Below are 27,044 nucleotides of genomic sequence, written 5' to 3' on the forward strand. Positions count from 1 at the left end.
ATGTACTGATAATAAATTAAGTTGTATTACGTGCTTCAAAAAGCCGAGCTTCGTGCTGTTGGAGTGTAGTGATGCTGGAATTGTTGTGTGGGCCGCTGAAGAGGAGGTACTGCTGGTCCACCACCAGAGGGCGCCCTGCCTGACGTGCGGGCTTCAGGCAGGAGAGGGTGCTGGAGCAACCGGGAGTGGCAGCTGTCACCCATTAACAACATCAGCTGTCACTCATCATCATCAATCACATCTCCATAAGAGCCGGGCAGCATCTTCACCTCACTGCCGAGAAATTGTCTACCGAACAGGTAAACAACTCAGGCTGAAGTATCACATTAGTAACGTCCTTGCTTCTGTGTATACTAGTATTTTTGCAGACGTTCCTGTTTGCACGGAGTAGTCGTGTGTGGGGAGTTGGCGTACTCCGCTCCTCGGTTGGAGGCTACGTACTTTTCCGACAGGATCTGCACGTAAACATTGTGATTGAGAGGTGGAGGTGCTTTCCACCTTTATACTGAACTGTTTGCTGGGTGTTCACGCACCCACCATCACCTGTCTGTTCTTCCTGCCAGCAGTACCCGATTTGACAGCTGGAGGCAGTGGCCACCTGGGGACCCAGCGCTTGGTGGCTCCAGGGTTGCTTCAGATCCGGTGGAAGTGGAAGGCGTGTGGGATCCGGCTCTTTTCTGGACGGGCGTCTTCTATCCTCGAGCCTGCTCACACATCACTGTGACTAATTTGACTGTTGATCTCAATTGTGTTGTCTGTTGCTCTGTTGTGCACATTCACAACATTAAATTGATATATTTTCGGCTTATTCCATTGTCCGTTCATTTGCGCCCGCTGTTGTGGGTCCGTGTTCCTACACTTTTCACAACAGGAATAATCCCAAAAATTTCTCCTGTTTACTCACAAAAATCAATCAATCAGTTTTATTTATATAGCGCCAAATCACAACAAACAGTTGCCCCAAGGCGCTTTATATTGTAAGGCAAGGCCATACAATAATTACAGAAAAACCCCAACGGTCAAAACGACCCCCTGTGAGCAAGCACTTGGCGACAGTGGGAAGGAAAAACTCCCTTTTAACAGGAAGAAAACTCCAGCAGAACCAGGCTCAGGGAGAGGCAGTCTTCCGCTGGGACTGGTTGGGGCTGAGGGAGAGAACCAGGAAAAAGACATGCTGTGGAGGGGAGCAGAGATCAATCACTAATAATTAAAACCAGAGTGGTGCATACAGAGCAAAAAGAGAAAGAAACACTCAGTGCATCATGGGAACCCCCCAGCAGTCTAAGTCTATAGCAGCATAACTAAGGGATGGTTCAGGGTCACCTGATTCAGCCCTAACTATAAGCTTTAGCAAAAAGGAAAGTTTTAAGCCTAATCTTAAAAGTAGAGAGGTTGTCTGTCTCCCTGATCCGAATTGGGAGCTGGTTCCAAAGGAGAGGAGCCTGAAAGCTGAAGGCTCTGCCTCCCATTCTACTCTTACAAACCCTAGGAACTACAAGTAAGCCTGCAGTCTGAGAGCGAAGCGCTCTATTGGGGTGATATGGTACTATGAGGTCCCTAAGATAAGATGGGACCTGATTATTCAAAACCTTATAAGTAAGAAGAAGAATTTTAAATTCTATTCTAGAATTAACAGGAAGCCAATGAAGAGAGGCCAATATAGGTGAGATATGCTCTCTCCTTCTAGTCCCTGTCAGTACTCTAGCTGCAGCATTTTGAATTAACTGAAGGCTTTTCAGGGAACTTTTAGGACAACCTGATAATAATGAATTACAATAGTCCAGCCTAGAGGAAATAAATGCATGAATTAGTTTTTCAGCATCACTCTGAGACAAGACCTCTCTAATTTTAGAGATATTGCGTAAATGCAAAAAAGCAGTCCTACATATTTGTTTAATATGCGCTTTGAATGACATATCCTGATCAAAAATGACTCCAAGATTTCTCACAGTATTACTAGAGGTCAGGGTAATGCCATCCAGAGTAAGGATCTGGTTAGACACCATGTTTCTAAGATTTGTGGGGCCAAGTACAATAACTTCAGTTTTATCTGAGTTTAAAAGTAGGAAATTAGAGGTCATCCATGTCTTTATGTCTGTAAGACAATCCTGCAGTTTAGCTAATTGGTGTGTGTCCTCTGGCTTCATGGATAGATAAAGCTGGGTATCATCTGCGTAACAATGAAAATTTAAGCAATGCCGTCTAATAATACTGCCTAAGGGAAGCATGTATAAAGTGAATAAAATTGGTCCTAGCACAGAACCTTGTGGAACTCCATAATTAACCTTAGTCTGTGAAGAAGATTCCCCATTTACATGAACAAATTGTAATCTATTAGATAAATATGATTCAAACCACTGCAGCGCAGTGCCTTTAATACCTATGGCATGCTCTAATCTGTAATAAAATTTTATGGTCAACAGTATCAAAAGCAGCACTGAGATCTAACAGAACAAGCACAGAGATGAGTCCACTGTCTGAGGCCATAAGAAGATCATTTGTAACCTTCACTAATGCTGTTTCTGTGCTATGATGAATTCTAAAACCTGACTGAAACTCTTCAAATAGACCATTCCTCTGCAGATGATCAGTTAGCTGTTTTACAACTATCCTTTCAAGAATTTTTGAGAGAAAAGGAAGGTTGGAGATTGGCCTATAATTAGCTAAGATAGCTGGGTCAAGTGATGGCTTTTTAAGTAATGGTTTAATTACTGCCACCTTAAAAGTCTGTGGTACCAGCAGAAGACTGCCCCTCCCTGAGCCTGGTTCTGCTGGAGGTTTCTTCCTGTTAAAAGGGAGTTTTTCCTTCCCACTGTAGCCAAGTGCTTGCTCACAGGGGGTCGTTTTGACCGTTGGGGTTTTACATAATTATTGTATGGCCTTGCCTTACAATATAAAGCGCCTTGGGGCAACTGTTTGTTGTGATTTGGCGCTATATAAAAAAATTGATTGATTGATTGATCTTTTGGTGCAATTTTTATGGAGTGATACGTTAATTTAAATAACTTTAAGTGATACATTAATTCAAATAACTTTAATGTATCTTTAAACGCTGTCTTTAAAAATGTATCTCTGAACTAATGTTTCACCCCATAACTGAAAACTTTTTATGGAGTGATACGTTAATTTAAATAATTTTAAGCAATACATTCATTCAAATAACTTTAATGTATCTTTAAACTCTAAACTAATGTTTCACTCCATAAATGAAAACTTTTTTTATGGAGTGATACGTTAGTTTAAATATTGAAATGCACAAGTCAGACTCCAGAAAAAAGTCTTAAGCATTAAACTGTCTGCTTTTTCCGGCATCCATCCAAAGTGGGACGGCATCCATCCCACTTTGGATGGAGCAGCTCTCATTTCTAGAAATCTGGCCAATTTTCTTAAATCCTCCAAACCGTGACTATCCAGGGTTGGGACCAGGAAGCAGAGTTGTAGTCTTACACACCTCTCTGCAGCTTCTCTCCCCCTGCCATCCCCTCATTACCCCATCCCCGTAGAGACGGTGCCTGCTCCTAGACCACCAATAACCAGCAAAAATCTATTAAGCATAAAAATTCAAAAAGAAAAAATAATATAGCACCTTCAACTGCACCACAGACTAAAACAGTTAAATGTGGTCTATTAAACATTAGGTCTCTCTCTTCTAAGTCCCTGTTGGTAAATGATATAATAATTGATCAACATATTGATTTATTCTGCCTTACAGAAACCTGGTTACAGCAGGATGAATATGTTAGTTTAAATGAGTCAACACCCCCGAGTCACACTAACTGTCAGAATGCTCGTAGCACGGGCCGAGGCGGAGGATTAGCAGCAATCTTCCATTCCAGCTTATTAATTAATCAAAAACCCAGACAGAGCTTTAATTCATTTGAAAGCTTGACTCTTAGTCTTGTCCATCCAAATTGGAAGTCCCAAAAACCAGTTTTATTTGTTATTATCTATCGTCCACCTGGTCGTTACTGTGAGTTTCTCTGTGAATTTTCAGACCTTTTGTCTGACTTAGTGCTTAGCTCAGATAAGATAATTATAGTGGGCGATTTTAACATCCACACAGATGCTGAGAATGACAGCCTCAACACTGCATTTAATCTATTATTAGACTCTATTGGCTTTGCTCAAAAGTAAATGAGTCCACCCACCACTTTAATCATATCTTAGATCTTGTTCTGACTTATGGTATGGAAATAGAAGACTTAACAGTATTCCCTGAAAACTCCCTTCTGTCTGATCATTTCTTAATAACATTTACATTTACCCTGATGGACTACCCAGCAGTGGGGAATAAGTTTCATTACACTAGAAGTCTTTCAGAAAGCGCTGTAACTAGGTTTAAGGATATGATTCCTTCTTTATGTTCTCTAATGCCATATACCAACACAGTGCAGAGTAGCTACCTAAACTCTGTAAGTGAGATAGAGTATCTCGTCAATAGTTTTACATCCTCATTGAAGACAACTTTGGATGCTGTAGCTCCTCTGAAAAAGAGAGCTTTAAATCAGAAGTGCCTGACTCCGTGGTATAACTCACAAACTCGTAGCTTAAAGCAGATAACCTGTAAGTTGGAGAGGAAATGGCGTCTCACTAATTTAGAAGATCTTCACTTAGCCTGGAAAAAGAGTCTGTTGCTCTATAAAAAAGCCCTCCGTAAAGCTAGGACATCTTTCTACTTATCACTAATTGAAGAAAATAAGAACAACCCCAGGTTTCTTTTCAGCACTGTAGCCAGGCTGACAAAGAGTCAGAGCTCTATTGAGCTGAGTATTCCATTAACTTTAAGTAGTAATGACTTCATGACTTTCTTTGCTAACAAAATTTTAACTATTAGAGAAAAAATTACTCATAACCATCCCAAATACGTATCGTTATCTTTGGCTGCTTTCAGTGATGCCGGTATTTGGTTAGACTCTTTCTCTCCGATTGTTCTGTCTGAGTTATTTCAGAGTGATGCTGAAAAACTAATTCATGCATTTATTTCCTCTAGGCTGGACTATTGTAATTCATTATTATCAGGTTGTCCTAAAAGTTCCCTAAAAAGCCTTCAGTTAATTCAAAATGCTGCAGCTAGAGTACTGACGGGGACTAGAAGGAGAGAGCATATCTCACCCATATTGGCCTCTCTTCATTGGCTTCCTGTTAATTCTAGAATAGAATTTAAAATTCTTCTTCTTACTTATAAGGTTTTGAATAATCAGGTCCCATCTTATCTTAGAGACCTCGTAGTACCATATCACCCCAATAGAGCGCTTCGCTCTCAGACTGCAGGCTTACTTGTAGTTCCTAGGGTTTGTAAGAGTAGAATGGGAGGCAGAGCCTTCAGCTTTCAGGCTCCTCTCCTGTGGAACCAGCTCCCAATTCAGATCAGGGAGACAGACACCCTCTCTACTTTTAAGATTAGGCTTAAAACTTTCCTTTTTGCTAAAGCTTATAGTTAGGGCTGGATCAGGTGACCCTGAACCATCCCTTAGTTATGCTGCTATAGACGTAGACTGCTGGGGGGTTCCCATGATGCACTGTTTCTTTCTCTTTTTGCTCTGTATGCACCACTCTGCATTTAATCATTAGTGATCGATCTCTGCTCCCCTCCACAGCATGTCTTTTTCCTGGTTCTCTCCCTCAGCCCCAACCAGTCCCAGCAGAAGACTGCCCCTCCCTGAGCCTGGTTCTGCTGGAGGTTTCTTCCTGTTAAAAGGGAGTTTTTCCTTCCCACTGTAGCCAAGTGCTTGCTCACAGGGGGTCGTTTTGACCGTTGGGGTTTTACATAATTATTGTATGGCTTTGCCTTACAATATAAAGCGCCTTGGGGCAACTGTTTGTTGTGATTTGGCGCTATATAAAAAAAATTGATTGATTGATTGATGTGTATGACGTCTGGCTGCACAGCTTCCAGAAAACCTGCAGAAATGTGTTCAGGTTTTTTCAGCTCACTGCAGACAGTCAGTGACAGTGACATTCAAACACGACAAACATCAAATCTGCAGACGTCACTGATCCACAAATAGATCCATGCATCATATTTAGAATTTTGTCACAGCAAATATGACGTTTTTAAGTTCAAATCTAGTTAAGAGCTTAGTCACAGATCACACGAACAGTGAGGTCATGTAAGTAAGCTGATCAGAGATCAGCCGCCGTCAAACATAATTCCCAACATATTCAGTCTAAATGAGTTACAAAATTAAAAAGGTCACATTATAGCCCTTTTTTGCAAACTAATGTCATTTCACAGGTGGCTTGAAAACAGACACTGAATTTTGCCGATAAAAATACCCGACAGACACTGAGACAAGGCATTCTTTAAGAAAATAAAATAAAATGGGTTTTAGTTTGTTTGTTTGTTTCTTTGTACCAAACTCCAGCATTTGGTCCTCTTAAATGGCAACTCTTGCACTTCTTTGAAAGGCTGGTTTGCGGCTGGCTCCAAAATCGAATTACTCCTCGTAAACCCCCATGTTAAAATTCTCAAGTGTTTGTTTAAAACCCAGTACAAAAAAAAAAACAATGGTTTGATCTGAATAGCTAGTTTTCCCTTTCATAACAACTATGCAGTTTGGTAATATCAGTTTAAGATATTTTAAGCCATGAAATTTTGAACAATTAGATTCCAGAGCTAAGACCGCTAGCAGTGGCTACTAATTGTTGTGGATCAACAGTGTTAATATCGCTTGCTGCATGCTTAATTCATTGAGTGCCAGCCATTTTCAAAGTTCAGCACATCCCAGTGCCAGGATTTTTCAGCATTTGAGTGTTTTTTCAAGACCCATAGAAAATTGAGTTCTATGTCCATGTCAACAACAAACATACCAAAAGAAACTTCAGACAGCGTTTTTGTTCATCATCAGAAAAAAAACTGTTTGTTTGTACCTCTTTCCATTCTTTAGTAATTGTCTGCAGAACATGGGTGGGTATCACTAAAAATGCTGATTTCTGACAAAAAACTGAGAAAATTGGCTTTTTGTGACAGGCAACATTTCAAGGAGAAAATGTCTTTGATTATAATTGTTTTTGCTTCAGTGACATCTCAAACATTATGAAAAGTGATCCTATTGTATAATGCACCAAAAAAAAAAAAAAAAAAACAGGGGAGGGACTCCGTCTGTCTCTTCTCTCGGCAGCGCGTCTTTTCCCTCTGGCTCCTGCGTATCGGACCTTTTTATTTTTTTCAAAAACCTGATGGATTTGAATCACGTGTGCTTGCATGAGCCTGTCGATTGCGTCATTTGCTTGTAAGCAGCCTATGTGTGAGGTGTGTGTCATGCGCTCGGCGTTTTTTCATTCCAAGGAAAAAGACGGAACGACTGGAGCAGCACGACTGCATCACAGTATGACAGACAGCCAGGTGGAAACCAGTCGGATTAGAAGCAGTACAACCGTAAGACGTCCGCACAACGGTGGAGAGCAAGCCGCGCTCCGGTCCACACTCACACTGCTACCACCCACAGAATGGGTTCCCTTGTGATTACAACTCTATTTTTTTTACACAAGCTAGATCAGCTGATTACCCCCCCCCCCCCCCCCATAAAAAAATGTAATTGGCGCGATAACGCGTCTTTGGCGCTGAGCTTTACTATCTGAAAAGACACGTTTAAGCGTCAGTGGCACTCAATGAGTTAATTGTATGAAGGAACTATCTAAGATGTTTGTGCTTCAGTATTTCTGCTGAGTGAAATTTTTGTGTTATTTAATTTGTGTATTAACACTGTTAGCACTGTTAGCAGTTATTGGTAGCTCCACTGTTACTCCACACTTACTGAAGCAATAAGCCGGTCATACTTTTGTATACCTGCGCTGAAGCCAGCTGAGCTGTTTAGGAGCATGTGTAATGTTGATCTTCAAATTGTCTTTGAAATGTTTTTGGGGTTTTTGTTTCTTTTGCCAAGGCAGAGATTGCCATAAAATCTGGGCATTCTGGGGTCATCCACTTGGATCACATGCCCAATCCATCGATGCAAGTAGGAAAATATAAAAACACCCAAACCAAGGTTACTTTTTGCTTGTTTGGTTTTTTTGAGGTTTTGTTTCTGTGAAGGCTCTCAGTTGTCCAGGTGGTTTCCATAGTAGAGAAGCTTGAATCTTCGACTGGACTGGGTTGCTTGATGTGAGGACGTTTTGCTTCAAATCGCAGACGCTTCCTCAGCTGAAATTCTTGCTCTGGTGGTCTGACTTCTGTCTTGACTCTTATAGAGAAGAATAATCAAGAAGTCACAATTTTTTTTTTAGGTTAAATTTTTTGAGGCTGAATTTTTAGGGGGTTGAATTTTTTAGGTTGAATTATTTTTTTTAGGTTGAAGTGTTTGAGACTGAATATTTTGATGCTAAACAAATTCGACCTTAGAAATTCGACTTCAAACTCTGATTTTGATGCTAAAAAAAAATTCAACCATAATAAATTCAAACTCTGATGGTACAGATTTACTTCCATATAATCATTGGTAAAAGTAGATGGAATGTTCCATCTTTCAACTCAAATATTCTTTCCACTGTACAGGTGGAAAACATTTATTATCTGGATTTGCCCACAATATCCCACCATCTAATTGAATCTAAGCAATAGGTTTCACAAAGGTCAATGAAATATTTTTGGACAGTCTAATAATGGCCAGTTGGTCAGGTAGCCCACTGTGGTAGATGTCCAGACACGCTTCTTTGGATTTTGTTTGATGCTTGTATATTGGGCTTTGTAATTCTTGCAAATGAACCCCTTAAAGGTCAGTTTATTTTACCCATCATCACCCATGACAACTGCCAACAGTCCATGTTGTGACAATGACATCAGACCACTTCAAAAGTGACAAATCGTGGCTTGCACTGAATACATAAATAATAAATAAATAAACCATGTCTTTTATCTTACAGAAGCACAGGCAATAATCATTAACATCTATTGATTATTCTCCTCTCAAGATCTTGAGAGGAGGATTTTTAGTGGATTTTTATTTTATTTTAGCACTGTTGTCGTGCGTTGCCTGTGCTGCTCCACAGCCTGTCTAGTGTCGGATTCCCTGTTTGGGAATCCGCTAGCTTAGCGTAGCTACTAGCTCTTAGCCGTTTTAGCATGGCGGCTTCTCCTGTCTCTCCCGTACTTTTCTGCTCTGGGTGTGAAATGTTTAGTTATTCCTCGGCCTCTTTTAGCAGTAACGGTACATGTAATAAGTGTAGCTTATTCGTAGCTTTGGAGGCCAGGCTGGGCGAATTGGAGGCTCGGCTCCGCACCGTGGAAAATTCTACAGCTAGCCAGGCCCCTGTAGTCGGTGCGGACCAAGGTAGCTTAGCCGCCGTTAGTTCCCCCCTGGCAGACCCCGTGCAGTCGGGAAGGCAGGCTGACTGGGTGACTGTGAGGAGGAAGCGTAGCCCTAAACAGAAGCCCCGTGTACACCGTCAACCCGTTCACATCTCTAACCGTTTTTCCCCACTCGACGATACACTCGCCGAGGATCAAACTCTGGTTATTGGCGACTCTGTTTTGAGAAATGTGAAGTTAGCGACACCAGCAACCATTGTCAATTGTCTTCCGGGGGCCAGAGCAGGTGACATCGAAGGACATTTGAAATTGCTGGCTAAGGCTAAGCGTAAATTTGGTAAGATTGTAATTCACGTCGGCAGTAATGACACTCGGTTACGCCAATCGGAGGTCACTAAAATTAACATTGAATCGGTGTGTAACTTTGCAAAAACAATGTCGGACTCTGTTGTTTTCTCTGGGCCCCTCCCCAATCAGACCGGGAGTGACATGTTTAGCCGCATGTTCTCCTTGAATTGCTGGCTGTCTGAGTGGTGTCCAAAAAATGAGGTGGGCTTCATTGATAATTGGCAAAGCTTCTGGGGGAAAACCTGGTCTTGTTAGGAGAGACGGCATCCATCCCACTTTAGAGGGAGCAGCTCTCATTTCTAGAAATCTGGCCAATTTTTTGGGATCCTCCAAACTGTGACTGTCTAGCGTTGGGACCAGGAGGCAGAGCTGTGGTCTTATACACCTCTCTGCAGCTTCTCTCCCCCTGCCATCCCCCTATTACCCCATCCCCGTAGAGACGGTGCCTGCTCCCAGACCACCAATAACTAGCAAAAATCTATTTAAGCATAAAAATTCAAAAAGAAAAAATAATATAGCACCTTCAATTGCACCACAGACTAAAACAGTTAAATGTGGTCTATTAAACATTAGGTCTCTTTCTTCTAAGTCCCTGTTGGTAAATGATATAATAATTGATCAACGTATTGATTTATTCTGCCTAACAGAAACTTGGTTACAGCAGGATGAATATGTTAGTTTAAATGAGTCAACACCCCCGAGTCACACTAACTGTCAGAATGCTCGTAGCACGGGCCGGGGCGGAGGATTAGCAGCAATCTTCCATTCCAGCTTATTAATTAATCAAAAACCTAGACAGAGCTTTAATTCATTTGAAAGCTTGTCTCTTAGTCTTGTCCATCCAAATTGGAAGTCCCAAAAACCAGTTTTATTTGTTATTATCTATCGTCCACCTGGTCGTTACTGTGAGTTTCTCTGTGAATTTTCAGACCTTTTGTCTGACTTAGTGCTTAGCTCAGATAAGATAATTATAGTGGGCGATTTTAACATCCACACAGATGCTGAGAATGACAGCCTCAACACTGCATTTATCTATTATTAGACTCTATCGGCTTTGCTCAAAAAGTAAATGAGTCCACCCACCACTTTAATCATATTTTAGATCTTGTTCTGACTTATGGTATGGAAATAGAAGACTTAACAGTATTCCATGAAAACTCCCTTTTGTCTGATCATTTTTTAATAACATTTACATTTACCCTGATGGACTACCCTGCAGTAGGGAATAAGTTTCATTACACTAGAAGTCTTTCAGAAAGCGCTGTAACTAGGTTTAAGGATATGATTCCTTCTTTATGTTCTCTAATGTCATATACCAACACAGAGCAGAGTAGCTACCTAAACTCTGTAAGGGAGTTAGAGTATCTTGTCAATAGTTTTACATCCTCATTGAAGACAACTTTGGATGCTGTAGCTCCTCTGAAAAAGAGAGCTTTAAATCAGAAGTGTCTGACTCCGTGGTATAACTCACAAACTCGTAGCTTAAAGCAGATAACCCGTAAGTTGGAGAGGAAATGGCGTCTCACTAATTTAGAAGATCTTCACTTAGCCTGGAAAAAGAGTTTGTTGCTCTATAAGAAAGCCCTTCGTGAAGCTAGGACATCTTTCTACTCATCACTAATTGAAGAAAATAAGAACAACCCCAGGTTTCTTTTCAGCACTGTAGCCAGGCTGACAAAGAGTCAGAGCTCTATTGAGCTGAGTATTCCATTAACTTTAACTAGTAATGACTTCATGACTTTCTTTGCTAACAAAATTTTGACTATTAGAGAAAAAATTACTCATAACCATCCCAAAGATGTATCGTTATCTTTGGCTGCTTTCAGTGATGCCGGTATTTGGTTAGACTCTTTCTCTCCGATTGTTCTGTCTGAGTTATTTTCATTAGTTACTTCATCCAAACCATCAACATGCTTATTAGACCCCATTCCTGCCAGGCTGCTCAAGGAAGTCCTACCATTATTTAATGCTTCAATCTTAAATATGATCAATCTATCTTTGTTAGTTGGTTATGTACCACAGGCCTTTAAGGTGGCAGTAATTAAACCATTACTTAAAAAGCCATCACTTGACCCAGCTATCTTAGCTAATTATAGGCCAATCTCCAACCTTCCTTTTCTCTCAAAGATTCTTGAGAGGGTAGTTGTAAAACAGCTAACTGATCACCTGCAGAGGAATGGTCTATTTGAAGAGTTTCAGTCAGGTTTTAGAATTCATCATAGTACAGAAACAGCATTAGTGAAGGTTACAAATGATCTTCTTATGGCTTCGGACAGTGGACTTATCTCTGTGCTTGTTCTGTTGGACCTCAGTGCTGCTTTTGATACTGTTGACCATAAAATTTTATTACAGAGATTAGAGCATGTCATAGGTATTAAAGGCATTGCGCTGCGGTGGTTTGAATCATATTTGTCTAATAGATTACAGTTTGTTCATGTAAATGGGGAATCTTCTTCACAGACTAAAGTTAATTATGGAGTTCCACAAGGTTCTGTGCTAGGACCAATTTTATTCACTTTATACATGCTTCCCTTGGGCAGTATTATTAGACGGTATTGCTTAAATTTTCATTGTTACGCAGATGATACCCAGCTTTATCTATCCATGAAGCCAGAGGATACGCACCAATTAGCTAAACTGCAGGATTGTCTTACAGACATAAAGACATGGATGACCTCTAATTTCCTGCTTTTAAACTCAGATAAAACTGAAGTTATTGTACTTGGCCCCACAAATCTTAGAAGCATGGTGTCTAACCAGATCGTTACTCTGGATGGCATTTCCCTGATCTCTAGTAATACTGTGAGAAATCTTGGAGTTATTTTTGATCAGGATATGTCATTCAAAGCGCATATTAAACAAATATGTAGGACTGCCTTTTTGCATTTACGCAATATCTCTAAAATCAGAAAGGTCTTGTCTCAGAGTGATGCTGAAAAACTAATTCATGCATTTGTTTCCTCTAGGCTGGACTATTGTAATTCATTATTATCAGGTTGTCCTAAAAGTTCCCTAAAAAGCCTTCAGTTGGTTCAGAATGCTGCAGCTAGAGTACTGACGGGGACTAGCAGGAGAGAGCATATCTCACCCATATTGGCCTCTCTTCATTGGCTTCCTGTTAATTCTAGAATAGAATTTAAAATTCTTCTTCTTACTTATAAGGTTTTGAATAATCAGGTCCCATCTTATCTTAGGGACCTCATAGTACCATATTACCCCCATTAGAGCGCTTCGCTCTCAGACTGCGGGCTTACTTGTAGTTCCTAGGGTTTGTAAGAGTAGAATGGGAGGCAGAGCCTTCAGCTTTCAGGCTCCTCTCCTGTGGAACCAGCTCCCAATTCAGATCAGGGAGACAGATACCCTCTCTACTTTTAAGATTAGGCTTAAAACTTTCCTTTTCGCTAAGGCTTATAGTTAGGGCTGGATCGGGTGACCCTGGACCATCCCTTGGTTATGTTGCTTTAGACGTAGACTGTTTCATAATTATTGTATGGCCTTGCCTTGCAATGTGGAGCGCCTTGGGGCAACTGTTTGTTGTGATTTGGCGCTATACAAGAAAAAAGTTGATTGATTGATTGATTGATCTCAAACAACATCTAAAACCATCTGTCTTAGACCCTTCTGTTTTTCCTGAGCAGAAAACAAATAACAGATTTGTCAAAAACCTATTTCTCAACATAACCATGGCAACCATTTAAAAGCCTTTTCCTTTCAATTACTTGCAACATAGTACCTGGTTATTACCATTTATACCCTAAAAACAGGTCCATAAATGTTTGGACAATGATATAATTTTTGTAATTTATACAAAAAAATGGAGTTAAACTGAAATAAACAAGTGTGCTTGTACTGGTGATTTTTAGAGTTAATTCAAGAAGGAAAAAGTAAGTCCTCTGCAGGCCCTGATGCCCCTTGGTGCAGGTGCTTATCTCCAGATTCCATGGCATGGAGATGAGAGTCTACGACTCCCCCTGCACAGGACACCCGTCTGACTCAGGCAGGTTTGCCTTCATGAATCCGCAATTTGGGGTTTGACCCCCAAGTACGTAAAATTGCAAGACTGAACATGGAAATAGGTGAAGTTTGAACATACAACACAATTCCTCAAGGAGCATTTCAGCATTTGAAACCTTGGTGTTAACTTATTAGCAGTACGGTGGCTTAGTGGTTAGCACTGTTGCCTCACAGCAAGAAGGTCGTGGGTTCAATTCCCACCTGTGGCCTTTCTGTGTGGAGTTTGCAGGTTCTCCCCGTGTTTGTGTTGGCTTCCTCCGGGTGCTCTGGTTTCCTCCCACAATTAAAGACATACAGGTTAGGTGAATTGGAAACTATAATTGTCCAGGTCTCCCTTGCAAAAGAGACTGTGATATTTTGATCTCAATGGAACTAACCTGGTTAATTTAAAATTACTGAGCCTGACAGACTGCTGTTCCAGCACCAGAAAGGCTGTAACCTCCTTGTATTAAAAAAGTTTAAAAAAATCATTCAGTGTAAACAATGGGAACATTTAAAGTGTTAAAAGCTTATTTCATGTTTGTTTCCAATTAAGAATGTCTCCATGTGTAACATGTGGACAGACCATAGTTTTACTCTCCTCTGCGCTAAGCACAAAGTATATTTTACAATCATTTTACCATCAGTCCACAAAACATCCAGAAGCACATATCAGAGTCTGTGTGGGACATCACGGCTATGCTCACAGGATGGACAGCGCGCAAACATGCTCGCTATTAAAACAAACATGCAAACAAACAAACAAACAAAAACTATCCTATTTCCAACATTTAATTACTGTTACATACACAGTATTTGAGCAAACTGGTGAATAATTATGCTGAGTTATTAACACAGAGAACTGTGCGCACAGATGTCTGTGTGTGTTTCACCTGCAGAATGCAACATAATTATTCACCAATTTCCTTAAATATTGTTGACGCAACAATACATGTCTGAAATAAGTGGGAGTTTTTTTTGGGGGGGGGGGGGGGGGGTTGCCCGTGTGTGAACACATTCAGCACAAGGCGCACAACTGCAAGTGGCTAATTGAATTTCATTTTGTGCTTGCAGCCAAGAACACGGGCAAAATCCTCATTTCGGTACTGCTGTCTATGTCACATTACTGCCTGCTGTACATTGTCCAATTAGTCTCAGTAAATCACAATTCAGATAATTTTGTATTGCCCATGCAATTTAACACTGGGATTATCTGGGATCTTAAAATCAGACCCTGTCTTGTCCAAGGAGAGATAGGTAACATGAATAGGATTCAAACCCAAGTATTCACTGGCAGGTCAGCTCCTTACAAACTGGGTTCCCTCCTGTGCACTAACCTTTTAGAAGTTATGGCCGTTTATATACATCGTCCCTCCATTTCTAGACCCCATAAATAAATGGACTATTTAAATATAAGGACTATTTTGAACCTGTCTGGAGTAGGCAGGTCTCAAAACCAAAGTGACTGTGCAAGATGAGCACTAGACTGGAAGCCACCAAGACACCCATAACCACTGTAAGAGGGTTGCATAGCCCAACTTTTAACTGTCACATCAGCAGTTATACAGTTTCAAGGTGGAATCCAACAGAGAAGGATATTCTTAAAAAGATTACATGAACTTTTAGCTACAATTTACAAGAAGGCACATGGGATCCCAGAGCCTGGATCAGATCTGTTTTCTTGTATGAAAATCCAAACAGCTTGCTTCTCTGGTTTGATACATGTCTATGCAAGAATAACCTGTCTTGCTGACAACCACACCTGCTCCTAATTCATCATCAATCAAGCACCCACTAACTAACCAGTAGGTGTCAGATTTGTCTATAGGGTTTTACATAGCCTAAACAAAGCTGCTTTGACCTGGTCCACCTGGTACCTGATCTGGTGCATCAAAGGTCTCCAAATTTTAATGGTTGTTGCATGTGTTTTTTAATATTGAGATGTACAAGATGATAGCATTCTTTAGTTTTTTCTTTTCTTAAATGAGTTACTGAGTTAAAATTGGACGGGATGGCATCTATCATTGCTATCTAGCTGTCTATTATCCTGAGACCCCGGTATCTGGGATGAATGGATGATGCCAGAAATATAATGAGGGAGCTGCTCAGCCCCAGTGCAGTGCTGTGCCTGATGGACTTTGTACAGAAAGGAAGCATGATGACCAAATACAGTGTTCACGCTTAGTGAGAACCAGTGTCACAGTGAGAGAAGACCACATCCCCAAAATCTGAGGCTAGCGGTGTGCCAAGACTCCAGTACCCACGTCAGGAGTGACAGTGGGAACGACCCAAAGCAAGTGGAGGCCAAAAGAAAGAGATGTCAAGAGAAGGAGGAAAATGAAGGTGACAGGGAGACCAGTCGTCATCAACAAACAAAACAAAGATGAGGCCACCAAGAAGCACCCTGAAGACGGTGGAAGAAGGAGGGACAATGTGTGATCCTTTGGATGTCCTGGAGACGGGTTACAGGGTTACCCATATATCATTGATGAATCCATGTTGTCCCACTTTGGAATTTCCAGTCCAGTCACTCAGTCCATTTTACAGGGGACATTCCTGGGCTTTTACAAATCAGTTGTCTAGTATTTGATGGCAGTGTGGTGGCCAAGTGGTCATTGCACTTGCTTCCAAAACAGAAGGTTTTCTGGTTGAAGACCACCTGCGCCCATTCTCCATGTAATGTATCAATTGGTTCTTGAGACCAGTAAACATCCAGATCCAGTTCGAGTCTTCTGGCGCAACCCTGTGCAAAACTAGACAAGCCAAAGGAACTGCACTTACTATTGTCTGTAATTTGTTTATAGGTTCACCTAGGGGAGGTGATGGTCGAATGGTTAAGCATTGGGCTTGAGACCAGAGGATCCTCAGTTCAAATCCCAGCCTGACCATAAAATCACTAAGGGCCTTTGGGCAAGGTCCTTAATCCCCTAGTTGCTCCCGATGTGCAGTGGGCGCCTTGCATGGCAGCACCCTGACATCGGGGTGATGGTGAGGCATTGCTGTGTAAAGTGCTTTGAGCATCTGATGCAGATGGAAAAGCGCAATATAAATACAGTCCATTTACCATTTATTCACCCAGTGCACAGGTTAATATGAGAGAACTCAGGCCTCGGGAGAACTTGGCCCGGGTCAAAAGCATGGGCCAGGTTGGGGTTAGTGGTAGGGGTAGAGTTAGCCCGTGGCTCAGTTCACACCTTGGGCCGAGTTTGCATCAGGCCAACTTCTCCTGTATCCAGCACAATGAGAGACTTCAGTATTCCATGTTTCAGGATGCTCTCATCCTGACTTAGACTTTTTTCCAATATATTGGAGGACTTTATGTGTCAAGTGGCGGAAAGTGACGGTGCACAGTTCAACGCCATCACAACATCTGTGGGTGTGAAGTGTGGTCAAGCACCCTGGCTCACATGACTGCCGGTTTGACAAACGGCTACCGTGACAGCGCTGAGAGTCAACACTTCATTACCCAGCATGCAATTCACCCAGAGAGGCACAATAATACAACCACAAAACTGCCGTCCCCTCTCATCTTACAGGAGGAAGCAGAGGGTGTGGTCAGAGGGAAACTTATCGTAAATGGTTCCGATGTGGAGGGGAAGTACGGATGACAGCAGATGCTCCTGTGGCCCCCCCCCCCCAGCCACCCAACTCACTGCACCGCCCATGCACTCAAAACAAACGCCTCTGCCCCTGCCTGGTGGTACGTCCTTGTGTTTGTGAAGCAGAATGCTGGCCCTCCATCCCTCCTCCTGCTCCTCCTCCATCTCTGCATCACTCTGCAGAGCTTCTCCTCACATGCAGCAGCTGCCGTGCACAAACAAAGAGCGTTCCAGCTCCGGATGAATCCTGACAGGAATGTGCAGGATGGTTTTCCGGCCTCCTTACCGTCTCAGCGTTTTGTGTCCCTCCTCACTGCAGGCACACGCTGCTTCCTTCACCCCAATCCCTCCTCCTCATCCGTCCTCCTCTGGATGCTGCTGTGACAAACCTGATGGTGCTGCGTGCCTGACTCTCCCCTCTTCTCTCCCTCTCTCTCTGTCTCTCTCTCTCTCTCTCTCTCTCTCTCAGCACCTCCCTCCCTCCCTCTCTGTATCTCTGCTGCTTTCTCTCATCCACATCATCACAGGATGCAGAACGTCACAGGAGGCAGAGATCTTCTGTTTCATGTTGTTTTGATGCTGATGGGAGGAACAAAGACTTGTTTTTTGTGGTGTTTTTTTTTGTTTTTGTTTTTACTTGAGATTCCTCTCTATCTTACCGTGGTGTCTGGCTGGTTCTGGTTTTGATGGAGAGCTTCTCTCCCACTCCTCCCTCAGCCTGACAGACTGTGTCCGGCCTGTTGGCTCTTTGTCTGCCCTCATGTAGCTCACACAGAGTACAGACAGCATCTTAATAATGTCTTGACCCACCACTCCCACAAATGACACACACACACCTTCATTCACATGGTAATTGTGGGTGTTTCCAAGCTGCCTTTGTGCCCCGACCCCCTCCCCTCTCACCCAAACTCACGTGCACACCACCTCAGGATACAAAGAAACAAAGTGCACATGCAAACCTGTAGAAGTTCACAATTCATTAAATTAAATTCACAAAGGATGCACATTTGGTTTTGGTCATTTTGGTTAAATAATCTATACACATGTACCGTGTGTGTGTGTGTCTTATTTTGACAACAACAAACCTAAACATTATTAGAATTACAGTTGCATGCAAAATTGTGGCACCCTGAGCTCTTATACATTTTATTTTATAGTATTATACATATGATAATATGGCAACAAATATTTAAAAATAAACCAGGGTTCTACGGTTCTCGTACATATCAAAATGTCTCAAATTATGCCCTATAAGCTCAGAGTAAAAACAAATCATGATGAAAAAATAATTAACCCAAAATAATGCAATGCATTAATATGGACACTCTTTATATAACACAACAAAATCATTACTTTTATAGCCACTTTTCTTTTCACACAAATCAGGAGATGATACATGAGCATTTACAGGTCACTGAATATTCCTTGGACCTCATAGCAGCCGGTAAAAATTACAAACACTGAGGTACTGAAGTACTTTGTGTATGATACACAAAGTCCCCCCCAATGTGCAATGCAATGAACAAAAAAAGACAAAATATAAAATCCTAAAACGATCAATCCAGGCACAGACATCGTGGGGGATTACACTGGGGGACTACGTTGTGTTTTGTTCTTGTGCCCTATTTGTGTATTGTTGGTGGACTTGTGTACCTAGAGAACTACAAATATGGTGTACCTAGAGAACTACAGCTCCCAACTAGGCACTGGTGATCTCATACAGATGTAACCTCTTTAGGCGATTACGTTGATTGACTTCTAAGGTATATAAGGCAAGCGGCTTTTTCTTTGTGTGTAATGCCCCGAGGAAGGTCTTCGGACGAAAGCTTGGACTAAAAAACAAAAAACATCTGCTTGGCAATAAGTGTGCAAAAAAATCGTATTTTTTTTATTGCTACTATTTTTCTTACACCTTAGTGTTTGTGTACAGTCTTATAATAACTGAATCTTGAAATTAAAATTGATCAGTGTTCAAGTCAAGGGGGTATTGTAAATCAGTCACAGTGGAAATGTTTATAGTAAATTAACTTTATGAAAAGCCATAAAAATGCAATGCTTTGACAATTACATGAAACAGATTGCTTTTGTTAATGATTTACTTTTAAATTATAGGAAAATATTACTGCTATCTGAAATACTCAACTAGGTTTCTACAGAAGAGAGGGTCAACTATTCGGGCACTAGCTCGTCATTGTTGACTAATACGACTTGTCATCCAAATGCTAGGTTTTGGGTTTTTTCCCCTCCATTTCTCTGGTTGAAAGCTGCTTGTCCTGACCTTTAACACAGAGTTTAATGAGGTCAGCTGAGCGGAGGGAGAATCTAACTTTGAGAATCCTCATTAATTATACCAGAAGTCATCATCAGTCTTTGGCCAAATTGATTCAGAAGCATCTGCTAAGTTCCTCTGCTGGGAAGCAGGAACAGCTGGCCGAATGTATAAAGGTATGGACATGGAGCCCGAGGAGCACATTGTCCTCTCACCCCACAAACTGGTCAAAAAGTGGGCTTAGTCTGGCCCACAGGGACCATATGGACAGATCAGACATGACACATTCTAGAAATTCTCCAGAGATACTGCATTCTCTAAGTGGTATATGTGTTTTACAGAAATTACTAGAAATGATTATTTACTAATATTGCAATCACAGACTCAAACCAGATGATGTTACATTTGTGCCACATTTAACAGTGTGGAGTTCATCACTGAAATTTGCTGCAAATGTGATCAGAAGGAATGAAAACCAACCTCTTCTTGGCCCTTTCTGGATCAAGAAGCTAACATATAAAGAATGAATCGTTAAGCCTTATGTGCCTTCCTGTGCACTGTTTTCAAAAATGGTTTTATGCTTTCATGTCCATTTTCTTCCATAACACTACTTCTACTACCCAAAAGGTACTCCTGATTTTCAAAGGCGAGGCTCTCAATTTACCAGTCAGTTTATGTTCCTAACCTCACCTATGGTCAAGAACTTTGGGTAGTGACAAAGGACCAAGAACAAGGACTCGGATACAAGAGGTGGAAATTAAATTCCTCTGCCAGCTATCTGGGCTTATGCTCTGGGACAGAGTGAGAGGTTTGTACATGTGGGAGGGACTCAACATGGAGCCTTGGCTTTTGTACATCAAAAGATGGCTAAGGTGGTTTGGCATCTGGTTGTCCACCGAGGGAGGCCTTCCATGTCTGTCCATCTGGGAAGAGGCAAAGACCCAGGACACGCTGGAGGGATTACCACTCCCAGCTGGTTTAGGAACACCAAGGGATCCCCCAGGATGAGTTAGAGAGTCTGGCCAAGGATAGAGGAGTGTGGGCTGGGCTGCTTAGTCTGGTGCCACCACAACCCAGACCTGGATAAGGAGCAGAAAATGAATGAATAAATAACTGAATATCTCGACATCAGTCACCCACAAAAACAGAGACTGTGCATGTATTCTCAGGATTGCTTAATCAGCACAAACTGAGAACAATAAACAGAGAAATGTAGACGTCACTTCCATATGCTGTAGCCCTTCACATGAACTGCGTGGATTTTCACACCCTCCCTTTCTTCATATTGCTGTACGTCTGAAGCTATAACGTTCTTTCAGACAAGCATGCACACTCGGCACTGTTTGCTCAGCCTGTAAGCGTCATTGTCTGCTCGGTGATTCCTGCATTATCTCTTGGCAATCATTCCTTCAAGAACTCCATCTCCCTTCCATTGTCTGAGACCAGGATAAGGAAATCAGGTTGTAACAAATCGGATTACAGGTCATCTTGATGGAGAGAAATGAAGAAAAGAGAGTGCACATGATGAGCACATACCTCTGATGGGGTGGTAATTGCCAAATGTTATTACCTCTACCAACCTACAGATGACAAGTTTGAAAGTTGGGTCGATTTTTGCAACATACTGTGTAGTTCTTTATGATGTCACAAGGCTTGAGTCCTGGTTAGCATCCAACCATGCAGACAGTGGTCCACCCACACCACCAAAAACGTAGCCATCTATCTGCTGCTGCCAGGTCATATGAGAGCATCCCCATGGCCTTTTCTAGCAACTGGGATCCAGCATGTACCTCATTTGAGGCTCTTAAAGTAACTGTAGCCAGCAGTAGTCAAGGATCCTCTGAAGAGACCTGATACCAGAGACATCCAGTCTATTGACTTAGGTCACCAGTTTATGTTCAAGTCTCACAATCACACAGAAAGACAGGAAGCACCAGGACCCTGAAAGCCTGAACCTTCATTCCCCCGCAAAGTTATCGTTTCTCCAAACACATCGTTCAAGTGACCTCATCTTTCCAGGTGACTCTTCATCTCAAAGCTGAGCTCCCAGGGACACCGTCAACCATTCAACAAGTTCATCAGCTTCATCAAACACAGATGCATTTCCAATGGGTGAGTCCAGGAAGACACTGAAAGCCTGGATCTTTGTCTTGATACAAGACAATCATAAACCCAGACACGCCAGCTCCTTGTTCAGCCTCTCAAGTGCTGCAACCAGGGCATCCGTTGATTCCACAAAGATTCCCACTTTATCTGCAAAGTCACGGTCAATAAATTTGTCCTTGGCAGCAAAAGCCGCTGGTTTTGACAACCCTATCCAACACCAAGTCCATGCAACGAACAGAAAAGCAGCCAGAACCCTCCTCTCACAGAACTCAATGCTCACAGTAGCTATGTACGGTGTAGGCTGGCTCTGATACCCAGCAACTCTCCAGCAATCAAGTCAAGTCTAGGAGCATGTGCTGGTGCTGTGCTCCGTGGGTCATGAAACAGACAAATCATCCATTCCCACATCACGAAAATAACCATCTATCTGCCACAGCCAGGTAAACGTGGGTGTCTCCTAGGCCTTCCCTAACTACCGGGGTCCTAGACACTCATGAACGCACAAACACACAAAATGGCCAAAGTGTCAAAGCTGACGCTACCTCAGAATGCAAGTAATACTCCTCAACTCAGTGTCTCAGTACAAAATTTGATCAAAATCTGTAGTCTACTCTTTGAATATCAACTTCATGGAAGGGGCAGAAGCAGAGCAGGCAGTGGCTCTGCCAATATGCAGGCCTAGGTTCAAATCCCACTTGTGCTACCTGGATGTGTTCTTTGAAAAGACACTTATAATCTGCTTTGTCTCAGTCCACCCAGCCGTACATGGGAACCCACCTTTGCTGGGGAATTAACCTGCGTCAGGAGGAGTCACAGACTTTCATCCGTTTTATTGGAGATCCGGAGATAAGCACCTGCCCGCTGGACCTCATGGCTTATATGTCACTTATTTACTGTCATTTCTGTTTAGTGGCCATTAAAAGAACAGCAAAATAAAAGACAAAATTCTCCTATTTTCTTTAAACATACTGTACTACTTATTTCAGCGACCTCTCTCTCTCTGTCTGTAATCCATTTTTGGCAACTGGACTCTGGGCTGCTGGGAAATGTTTGATAATTTTATGTACTTCGCCGTCTGCTGCAGAGCTGCATTAGCCAAAGTGAATTACAGATTTCTGTGTGACTTCCTAGAGCCAGAAGAAGGGAGGGGACGAGAGAGAGAGAGAGAGAGAGAGAGAGAGAGAGAGAGAGAGAGAGAGAGAGAGAGAGAGAGGACCTGAGTAGACGTCCACAGAATAAACCAGAACAAGTGGCTTCAGCTGCCTCTGTGGACCTTTTTCTAACCATCTATAGCAATATGTTGTTGTCAACATGTGTGCAAAGTGATGACTGCTGCTACAGAATCTTTGCATGGATCCATTACTAGTAAAAACTACACACTATGAAGCATTTGTAAGCCTTTAGTTAAGGCTTTATCATCATTTATAAATAATTGTTCACACATTAATTCTCATGGGTAAAGACATCTATAAATATTTTGTTCCTGGTAAATAAGCCATTCTAAAATGCGTCCGGAATTGAATTTTCTTTCTTAATAAATGATGTGTTAACCATTTTTAAGTGTAGTAATATTTCCTATATAATCCAGGTTCTTACGAATGCTTGATCGTGTGAAGTTATTATGAAGTGCTGCCAAATTATTTGCAAATGTGTATTAAGATATGCATATTTGGACTGGAAATATGTAACGAGATTACAGTATCCACATGTAGATAAATCTGTAAATTCACATTAGTATGGTAATCTAATGATTGTATACTCAACAAAAATATAAACGCAACACTTTTGGTTTTGCTCCCATTTTGTATGAGATGAACTCAAAGATCTAAAACTTTTTCCACATACACAATATCACCATTTCCCTCAAATATTGTTCACAAACCAGTCTAAATCTGTGATAGTGAGCACTTCTCCTTTGCTGAGATAATCCATCCCACCTCACAGGTGTGCCATATCAAGATGCTGATTAGACACCATGATTAGTGCACAGGTGTGCCTTAGACTGTCCACAATAAAAGGCCACTCTGAAAGGTGCAGTTTTATCACACAGCACAATGCCACAGATGTCGCAAGATTTGAGGGAGCGTGCAGTTGGCATGCTGACAGCAGGAATGTCAACCAGAGCTGTTGCTCGTGTATTGAAAGTTCATTTCTCTACCATAAGCCGTCTCCAAAGGCGTTTCAGAGAATTTGGCAGTACATCCAACCAGCCTCACAACCGCACACCACGTGTAACCACACCAGCCCAGGACCTCCACATCCAGCATGTTCACCTCCAAGATCGTCTGAGACCAGCCACTCGGACAGCTGCTGAAACAATCGGTTTGCATAACCAAAGAATTTCTGCACAAACTGTCAGAAACCGTCTCAGGGAAGCTCATCTGCATGCTCGTCGTCCTCATTGGGGTCTCGACCTGACTCCAGTTCGTCGTCGTAACCGACTTGAGTGGGCAAATGCTCACATTCGCTGGCATTTGGCACATTGGAGAGGTGTTCTCTTCACGGATGATGCGAAGGAGATGTGTTGCACTGCATGAGGCAAATGGTGGTCACACCAGATACTGACTGGTATCACCCCCCCCCCCCCCCCAATAAAACAAAACTGCACCTTTCAGAGTGGCCTTTTATTGTGGGCAGTCTAAGGCACACCTGTGCACTAATCATGGTGTCTAATCAGCATCTTGATATGGCACACCTGTGAGGTGGGATGGATTATCTCAGCAAAGGAGAAGTGCTCACTATCACAGATTTAGACTGGTTTGTGAACAATATTTGAGGGAAATGGTGATAATGTGTATGTGGAAAAAGTTTTAGATCTTTGAGTTCATCTCATACAAAATGGGAGCAAAACCAAAAGTGTTGCGTTTATATTTTTGTTGAGTGTAGCTTTGAATGTTTTTCATTCTGAACAATATTCTCAGGCCTCATGTTGCTCCTATGACACATCATGGGTTCTGTAGGTTTCCTGACTTACAGTCTATTATGCATCCACGTTGGGAGGTCAAGAAGGTCCTGCACTCCTGTTGTTCAGAGATGATGTGTGAACAGTTATTGTGGATTACTTTCTTTTATGAATCAATGAAGTCACATGACGCCATTAGGTGGCAGTTTTTACAAATGAAAGCTGGGCTTTATTTTTGCTTCATTGCACAGCAACTGGGATAAGAATAGCATCAGCAAATCTGAGACTGTGGTCCTCTGTTAGAAAAGAGAGGACAGTCCCCTCTGGGTCAGGGAAGATTTACTGCCCCAAGTGGAGGAGTTCAAGTACCTCCACCTGTTACCTGTATTAATGACATCTGCTGGAACTCGTTATCTGTATAAAAGACACCTGTCCACAGCCTCAAACAGTCAGACTCCAAACTCAACCACAGACAAGACCAAAGAGCTGTTGAAGGACACCAGGAAGAAAACTGTAGACCTGCAAAACGCTGGGAAGAGTGAATCTACAACAGTCAAGCAGGTTGGTGTGAATAAATTAGCTGTGGGAGCAATTGTAAGAAAATGGAAGACATACAACACCATTGATAATCTCCCTTGATCTGGGGCTCCACGCAAGATCTCATCCCGTGGGGTCAAAATGATCATGAGAACGGTGAACAAAAATCCAAGAACTACACAGAGGGACCCGATGAAGGACCTGCAGAGAGCTGGGACCAAAGTAACAAAGGCTACACACTATGTAGAGAGGGACTCAAATCCTGCAGTGCCAGGCGTGTCCCCCTGCTTAAGCCAGTACGTGTCCAGGGCCGTCTGAAGTTTGCCAGAGAGCATATGGATGATCCAGAAGAGGATTGGGAGAATATCATGTGGTCAGATGAAACCAAAATAGAACTTTTTGGTAAAAACTCACCTAGTCATGTTTGGAGGAAAAAGAATGCTGAGTTGCATCCCAAGAACACCATATCTACTGTGAAGCACGGGGGTGGAAACATCATGCTTTGGGGTTGTTTTTCTGCAAAGGGGACAGGACGACTGATCCGTGTTAAGGGAAGAATGAACGGGGCTATGTATCATGAGATTTTGAGCCAAAACCTCCTTCCTTCAGTGAGAGCATTGAAGATGCAACATGGCTGGGTCTTCCAGCATCACAGTGATCCTAAACACACCGCTCAGGCAACAAAGGAGTGGCTCTGTAAAAAGCATTTCAGTGTGCTGGAGTGGCCTAGCCAGTCTCCAGACATCAACCCAATAGAAAATTTGTAAAGGGAGTTGAAAGTCTGTGTTGCCCAGCGACAGCCCCCAAAACATCAGTGCTCTAGAGGAGATCTGCTTGGAGGAATAGGCCAAAATACCAGTTACAGTGTGTGCAAACCTGGTGAAGACTTACAGGAAACGTTTGACCTCTGTCATTGCCAACAAAGATTATGTTACAAAGTATTGAGTTGAACTTTTGTTGTTGACCAAATACTTATTTTCCACCATAATTTACAAATAAATTCTTTAAAAATCCTACAATGTGATTTCCTGAAAAAAAAATTTCTCATTTTGTCTCTCATAGTTGAAGTGTACCTATGATGAAAATTACACACCGCTCTCATCTTTCTAAGTAGGAGAACTTGCACAATCAGGGGCTGACTAAATACTTTTTTACCCCACTGTATGGTCATGAACTTTGGTAGTGACCAAAAGAATAAGGGCACAGATACAATTGGCAGAAATGAGATTCCTCTTTTGGGTATCTGGACTTACGCTCATGGACAAGGTGAGAAACTCGCCAGGAGGGACTCAGAGTAGAGCCGCTGCTTCTTCACATCGAAAGGAGATGGTTCGGGCATCTGGTGAGGATGCTTCCGACACCGCACCACAGCTCTGTGGTGACAATCAGACTCTGTGGATACTTTTAAGGCTTGATTAAAGACACACTTTTTCCCTGTTTTATCATTAGCATTTTATATGATTGTGTCTTCTTTTATTCCTTTTACTTATTAATGTTTTTTAATTCTTTTATTGTGTTTTTAATCTTTATTTAATTTTATTCTGCCTTTTAAATGATGTTTGTGAAGCCCCTTGAGGTGACTTGTCGTGATTTGGCACTATATAAATTAATAAATTTGATTTGATTTGACACACTGGAGTGATTATATTTCACAACTGGCTTGGGAATGCTGCAGGATCCCCATGGAAGAGTTACAGGACATGGCCAAGGATCAGGAAGTGTGGGATGAGCTGTTTGGTCTGCTGCCCTGTAACACAGAGCCTGATAAGCAGCAGAAAATGAATGTGTTTATTAATGAGTATTTACTGGCTTCTTTTGTTTATTATTTGTTGTGATCAATTCCAAAATAATTAACCATGACTGCTGCTGTATTTGAGATGTTCTCCAACACATGTACAGGTCTTGGAGAGAGACCGTGAATGGCCACTGATCCAGTTTCATCTCAGAAGACACCAGCTGGTCTGCAGAGCCACACTTTCACCTTCAGCCATCCTCACAGCTGCCTCTGGAGCAGGAAGCTCCTCCTGTCGGTGCTGCCGCTGG

General features: G+C 42.1%; 1 protein-coding gene across 3 annotated transcripts in view; it reads right to left on the reverse strand.

Moving 5' to 3' along the window:
- mpp3a (membrane protein, palmitoylated 3a (MAGUK p55 subfamily member 3)) overlaps positions 1 to 17,648 on the reverse strand; it is a 57,528-nt gene extending 39,880 nt beyond the window's left edge. For 2 of the 3 annotated variants that reach the window (XM_034190754.1, XM_034190755.1), the window contains exon 1: positions 17,474 to 17,648. The gene's annotated coding sequence lies outside the window, so the exon portion shown is untranslated. The remainder of the gene's footprint in view (positions 1 to 17,473) is intronic. The other variant, XM_034190756.1, reaches the window with a different exon arrangement.
- Between the last annotated feature and the right edge of the window lie 9,396 nt (positions 17,649 to 27,044).

This window comes from Thalassophryne amazonica, chromosome 16 (assembly GCF_902500255.1).
Source record: "Thalassophryne amazonica chromosome 16, fThaAma1.1, whole genome shotgun sequence".
Taxonomy (NCBI): Eukaryota; Metazoa; Chordata; class Actinopteri; order Batrachoidiformes; family Batrachoididae; genus Thalassophryne; species Thalassophryne amazonica.